Source organism: Ornithodoros turicata, chromosome 3 (assembly GCF_037126465.1).
Source record: "Ornithodoros turicata isolate Travis chromosome 3, ASM3712646v1, whole genome shotgun sequence".
Classification (NCBI taxonomy): domain Eukaryota; kingdom Metazoa; phylum Arthropoda; class Arachnida; order Ixodida; family Argasidae; genus Ornithodoros; species Ornithodoros turicata.
The window spans coordinates 5929028-5936262 of NC_088203.1; the positions used below are offsets into that span (position 1 = coordinate 5929028).

General features: G+C 44.5%; 1 protein-coding gene across 6 annotated transcripts in view; it reads right to left on the reverse strand.

Moving 5' to 3' along the window:
• Window positions 1–5221, reverse strand: part of LOC135387892 (uncharacterized) — a 66838-nt gene extending 61617 nt beyond the window's left edge. For 3 of the 6 annotated variants that reach the window (XR_010421262.1, XM_064617091.1, XM_064617089.1), the window contains exons 1-2: window positions 3735–5215; window positions 3115–3325 (exon numbers count right to left, since the gene is read on the reverse strand). The gene's annotated coding sequence lies outside the window, so the exon portion shown is untranslated. Of the gene's footprint in view, window positions 1–3114; window positions 3326–3734 lie in introns of all 6 variants that reach the window. The other 3 variants (XM_064617090.1, XR_010421264.1, XR_010421263.1) reach the window with 3 other exon arrangements.
• Between the last annotated feature and the right edge of the window lie 2014 nt (window positions 5222–7235).

Genomic DNA, 7235 nt, shown 5'->3' on the forward strand with positions numbered 1-7235 from the left:
CACATGTTAGAACACTGCAAAATATTTCATCATTCTGAACACCATACCTCCTCAGAAGGAGGTTCGAGAGTGAAGGAGCTGAGCGTCAGACAGTTCTTATATAAGAAGTTGCCAGCATGGCAACCTTGAGGAGTCTTCTTTTTTTTTTACATCGTCAACTCTGCAGTCGAACCTACCTTTGCAGTTTGCTTTTTTTCCCTGCAGTTTGCAAGCACGGACTTGTTTATCTAACGAAACGTATCTTGACCAGACTTCATTCCCTTGCACGAAATGACAGTGATAGCACCTTTTAGGTTCGTGACGCCTGCCTCGGTGTCAATTTCAGGGGCTAGTCAAAGTGGGAAATCCACCTTCGTGGCACGACTAATTAAACACAGAGCTGTCCTCTTTGACAAACCGTTCAAGCAAATATGGTATATCTATCTTTATAAGCAGCCGGTATTCGATACTCTTCCTGAAGTAAATTTCAGTCAAGACATCCCTGCAGATCCGGAGAATTATAGCTTTATATTTGACGACTGTTTAGCCGACCGGCAAAGACTCAAAGAAATCTGCAAATTTTATATCGCTGGGTGTCACCACCTGTCAATCACGGCTGTGTTCATCTCGCAATACCTATTCGTCAACGACCCTTTGTATCGCACAATACAATTCAATAGCACGGCTCTCGTTTTATTTCGTTCACCACGCACTACAGACCAGCTGCGTATGCTGTCCAGGCAGATTTTCGGGCGAAATGATTTGTTGCCCACGATATATAAAGATGCCTGTCAGAAACCATACTCATACTTAGTTATCGACTTGTCTCAACAGAGCAACGATCACTATAAGGTGTGGACCAACATTTTCCCGGATGATCACAGACAGATCGTATACAGGTCATGAAAAGGCTTAACAAACACATTCGTTTCCTTCGTATGATCGCTGAAGCAAAGACAGGGGAAGATCGTTACAACCTGATTCAACATGCCAGCAGGGAACAGCTACGAACAATCAGGGAGATTTGTATGAACCTCTGCAAAGGAAACATCGACGTACCGACGAAAGTTAAAAAGCAATTGCAGCCTTTTGCAACACCCATTAGGACACTGGCTTCCAGGCAAGACCGTGCAGATGTGAAGAAAGTTAAACGGATTCTTCATCAGTCCGGCGGGATTTTGCAATTTTTGTTGCCCCCCTTGTTAGGTCTCGTTTCAAGTTTAGCGGGCAAAAGCATCGCAAAAGCAATCGGCATTTGAATAATGCAGAAATACGAGCTTGTTCCCTATCGGGAAAGCACTATTCCGTCGATATTGAATAAACAGGAGCCTGATGATATCAAGGCCAAGGAGATCATCCAGTACTTGCACAAGCTATTGCATCCTCCCGCGAACACATTAAGACAGCCTAGTGCAGCAGGTGAGGAGACAAATCATGTGGCATCGACAAGAGAGCAGACACAGATTCAAGCGGACGAGGAGGAAGATGCCATCGTTAATTTTATGAGCAGCGGCTACAAGATGAGAGCAAGCCAATTACTGCGTTTACTAAAACCCGTGCTCGGCTGGAATAGTAAAACGTTTGAGCTCATTGTCAATGGTGAACAAATACCAAATACCAATGTTGTAGACCTTGTTTATTATTTGGTCACAAGAGCGCGAAATGTGTGGCGACCCGCGTATCTCGAGAGGATCCTACCACTATTGGTCAAGCTAAATATACCGACACTTATCGTACATCCATCTCGACTTGAAAAGGAGACTGCAGAGCCATCAGCCGGTAGTCCTACGTTCACACCTGGGACACCTCGTCGACGCATTTCTCCGGTTATCACAAGAGCGGCTAAGAGACTTCGAGAATGGAACCGGTATTGAGCACGTTGGAAACGCAACAGGAACACTGTGGTTACCTTCGGGACGAAAACATTCTGGCGCATTTTCCAGCACGACACAGGAAGAAGGCCCTCGCCATTCTGCAGATGCTAAAGACCGTATTTGCGATAGATGAAGAGGGAAGGATTATCTGTCATTCTCGCGTTGTTCCAAGTAGTTCCGTCATCGAGCTTATAAAATACGAACTGCACAATCGATCGCCCTCTTGGTACAAAGGTGACGTGGCAGCCGTTATAAATGCCTACTTGTCATTTGACGGACTTCGTGTTCGTGGAAGAAAATTGTGCTAATGGCTGCTTACGTGGACGTAAACCATCCTGGTGCTCTAGGTGGTGTTCAACGACTCGCACGAGCGATCGGTGAAAAGCCGGCGAAGGTTGCCAAGTTCCTGGAAACCAGTGATGTGTACTCTCTCTTCAGAGAACTTAAGCGACCACGTCAGTTCCGGAAGACCATCGTTTTGGGTGTGAAGGATATATTCCAAATAGATTTGAAAGACCTTCAGAAACTGTCGAGATACAACAAGGGTTTTCGCTATCTTTTGTTTTGTATCGACGCATTTTCTCGTATGCTTGCTGTAGTGCCTGTGCAGAATAAACGAGCAGCGGAAATTATACGTGGACTGAGACTCGCTTTTAGACGTATTGGGACTCCGAGACTGATTCATTCAGACAGAGGTACAGAGTTCACCAATAAGTCAGTCGGAGCATTTTTAAAATCAAAAGGGATATCTCTCTTCCACTCTAATTCAAATACGAAAGCAAGTATTGCAGAACGATCTATTCGAAGTCTTATGACGCCACTTTATCGTGCTTTTGAATATCAGGGACATAAATCGTACTTGAAAATTTTACAGCCTCTAGTCAAAGCATATAATCATCGTGTTCATAGAACTCTGTCGGCACGACCTGTGGATGTCAACAAAGAAAATGAACATTTATTTAGACAAAAGCTCTATCCTACTCCGAGCAAACCCCCAGAGAAGCCACGTTTTCGCGTTGGCCAGTTTGTCAGAATAGCAAAGTCTAGACACCAGTTAGTCAAAAGTTATCTTGGTTCGTTTACGCGTGAAATTTTTGTGGTGAGAGCAGTCAAGATTGGTTACCCGAATACCTATCTCTTACGTGACCAGCAGGAAGAACCTATTGAAGGTCAATTTTATGCAAGCGAATTAACACGTGTGCAGCCTGGAAAGGGCCACCGCATTATAAAAAGACGCGTTCGGAATGGAAAGGTGCAGTACCTGTTGCAACCTTCTGGAAGTCGTAGAAGGACTTGGGTTCCGGAGAACTACCTGCCACCACCGACGACGAAATGACTGGCGATCACTGGTCCGATGTCGAACAGCCAGCCAACGCTGGCGATTCCTGGTCTCAATCGGGTGATGATGTGTGCGGCATGCGGGACGTTACCCAGGATCATCAACTCCAAGGAAAATGTCGCCGTCCTCATACCTGTTGGAATGACGTGTTAGAATGCGGTTCATCGAAGTCAACGGATGACACAGTGCTCGTCGCAGCATTTAAGATAACCAGAGACATTTTCCTGTTCCAGTCCCTGCCTCTGAACCTTCCCGCGAAAAAGACTGTGTGGGAGTCTTCAAAAACAATGTATGCCCGGGTGCACAGGAAGTGTGAGCACCTATCCGACCACCCGTTCGACCTGGTCTCCGAATGGGGAAAACAGATGAGCTCAATATTCAGCTATTACGGTGATCGTGACGTCGACGTAATGCAACTGGTGGCCGAAAGTCTATGTATCATGTACTACGCAATGAAGACTGGCTACCATTACCTGGCTGTGTACATAAACGACATGACAATTGACCTGTTGCAAAATAGGTTGTCACCCAAAGACGCTTACCAATAAATATTGAAATCCATGACGAGTTGTCTCATTTTACTGTAGGTCGTCATGGTAAATAGATGTCCGGAGATGTTCTGCTACACCTTGTCCTTTCTGAGTGCTGTTTCCCTGTTCGTTTTCGTAGCTACAACAGAATTTACAAAACCAACACTGAAACAGGGAAAATGCACTACCGTGACTCAGATTGACCATAACATCTACGTCCACCGATGTCCAGCTGCAGTAACTGCCGTACGCCTTTGGCTCAGCAATGGTCATCCGACGAGATACGGAGTAAATCTGTCGCAAAATGATACACGTCAACTATGGCATTGCTTGAAAGAAGCAAATGTCGCGCACAATTATTATAACTTCGAGTGCTCGAAGCTATGTGAAATAAGCTTCGAACCCAGGCAAGTAATAGAACGATGTCCCGGCAATGTGTACAATATTGCAAGACTCATTGGGAATGGAAAGCACAGCGGTTACGGTATCACTCTTTCGAAATCGGCTACCATGTCTCTGCTGTCTCATCTGAGCGAAACAATAAAAAGAATTTAAAACAAATACATGCCCGCATTTCATTTAGCTATAAGATACACTGTAACACAAGAAATGGTTTGAAATACTCACATCACTTGGCTCTTACGTGGCACACTCACTGCTGGAAGCTCGTACGTGGCAGACAGCGTATACCACCAGTCGAAAATTCATCTTGCGAGGGCGATAACGGTTTCTTTTTTGTGTGTGTGTGGTTGGTGTTCCCAAAGAGCGTTTGGAAAAAGCCAGACGGGTGTTTCGCGGTTGTGTTATCATACCAAAAGAAAGAAGAAAAAAGAGCGCGTCGGCAAGAGGTATCGCATTTCACATGCTGCTCCTGCGAAAGGAGAAGCTGTCCACGATGCATTCACGTGATCCTTCCTTCCCTTGAAATAAAACAAAAATGAAGGGTCTTATAAGCTAGCTGTCGACGACTGAGACCGATCAGACCTTCATCGACGACGCAACTTTGAAAGGATGTGAGTATACCTCTTGTCTTTATGCCTTTTTTTTTTTGTTATTTTTATTTCGAAACCATCACAGCTGGTAACCGCAATACGTAGTCATGCAATGCTTCTCGATTCGTTGTATGCTGTTGTCGCAATGCGCAACACAAGTTTGGAAATGTGTGTGTATAGAACACCTCTATTTTATTGTGATTGTTGTCACTGGGTTATTTACTTCCAAACGTCGTACTCCTATGCAAATGCATGACACAGTAACAGAGACATATCGGAAAGTGGAAAACGTTAACCGATTCTTTGATAATGCTGCTTGTTGTTGTTGCGTGACACCTGATCGAGATTTGAGTCATCCTAGACTTTGTCCTGATTGAGAAGAGCATTCACAGGATGTTTCGTTTTCCCTTTGTTTTTGCAGATTGCTTCTGTACAAGGATGAAGTCAAGCAAGACTCTGGTAATTTGTAACATATCTTTCGTTAGTTGAATAAAAGAGTAGTAAAATAATGCGCTGAAATAAAAAAGGAATATATACAGTGTTGTCTGGTCTCTGATATACATCATTATTTGAGTGTACTTATCAAAATGGGGGAAAAAATCATGCTGTGACGCGGCATTTATTTTTTTGTCAAATGAAACCGTAAGTACAGACGGACAAAAGCTTGAAACTAGAGGGACATCTGGTAACCATTCAAAAACCTGCGTTGACGTTGTCACAGCGAAACTAGCGTGCTGCGGTTTGAAACCGAAATTACAGTCGGTCAATAGCTTGAAACCAGAGGGCATCTGGCAACACCTAGGAATTCGAAACTGAAACCAGAACTACACGTGGAGCAACCAAGCTTGGCGTCCATTCATTTAAAACCGAAACCGAAACTACAGACGGCCAAAGCTTGAAAACTAGAGGGCGCTTGGTGGGAACCGAAACTACCTGGCGCTCTGACGCTGCAACCAAACTAGGTGACGGACTGACGTCAACCCGATCGGAAAAATACTATTAAATGTCATCAGATGTTATTGCCTGTTATTAAATGTCATTTGTGTGTTATTACATGTCATTTGCGTGTTATTACATGTCATTGTGCGTTATTACATGTCATTGCGTGTTATTAAATGTCATTAAACGTGCATCCAGGTGCCCATCAAACACTATCGACACGTGAGTTCCCATTGTTTACCCGAGTTAACCGTTACCTTATCCTGGCGGCGCATGTTATTGAAACCTGGGAACCCATTGTTCACACTATCGATACATGATTTCCATTGTTTTCTGATATATCTTATCGTGCGTGTGCGTGTCGCATGTAACCTGAGCGGCCCATTGTTATAAGATCTTATATATACCACTACTCGAGGGTTACGGTTACGATGGAATGTATGTCGGTATAGTATGACCCTTAGGCTCCCTTTGTAATGGTTTATCGTTCGCGCACGCACACAGACTTCGAGGTACATGTGACTCTCTAGCAATGTGCAGTAGTGTTCCTTTTAATTTGATCCCCCCAAACTCTCCTCAACTAAACAACAAGGGGGCTGCATAACAGCTTCTTTATCGGTAATGTCGCGCAACGCGTCCCTTGTTTGAGAGCAGCTAAGTTGAATACATTTACGTATACGCGAGGGCAAGCCCGTGCAAAGTGGCAACTCTTTTGTGGACAGGACACCAAGAAAATAAAACGGAGCCGTCGAGGCGTTTGTGAGTGTAGGTGTTCCTCGATTTGCGTCGTACTCGTGCGGTGGTGCTTGCTGGCTAGACAGTAGCAACAGACATTCGGATGGGACGCAATCGCTCCAACCCAGCAAGAGAGTACTTTATGGATGACACCACGACAAACAAGTCAGTTTGTAGCATGCGCTTCAAGAAATGAGAAAGCCCATTTGAACAGACAGTAACCTACAGGAACCAGGAGCTACCAATTTCACAGCTGTCTCTTAATATTAAGTACCATGTATGCTGAATAAACGGGTTTGCATTTTGCAACATTGTTTTTTTTTTTTTTTTTTTTGTGGGGATGAGTATTCCCAGAAAGCGAAACCGGTTAAAAACCGGTATGAACCGTTATTTTTTTGCTCCGGAGCAGAACCGGTACCGGATCGTTTATGATGTAACCGGAACGAAAACCGGAACGAAAAACGTTTCGGTTCGACACCCTGCGCACAACAGTCTCCTTCTGAGCTCATGTCTGCCAGGTCATTCTGCTGAGAGCGTTGTGCACGGGCAATCCAGGCCGATTTCCTGGTTGAACATCAATGCGTATGTGTCACAAGCGTTCATAAGTCACAGGAAATCAATAGCTGCGACGTCAGAGACAACTAGTACAATTAACCTGAACATGTAATCTGATTAGCGGCATTCGATAGCCACAGATTGCAGCACTGCACAGTGAAACACCCCGAAGACTATTAAGTAACTTTGTGCACTTCACACGATAGACCTGTATTGTCTCCTTGAGCAGAAAGCATCAAATTTGTCTTACTAGTAGTTCACCGACGGGAAATCGGAAGAAGGAATGCAAAGT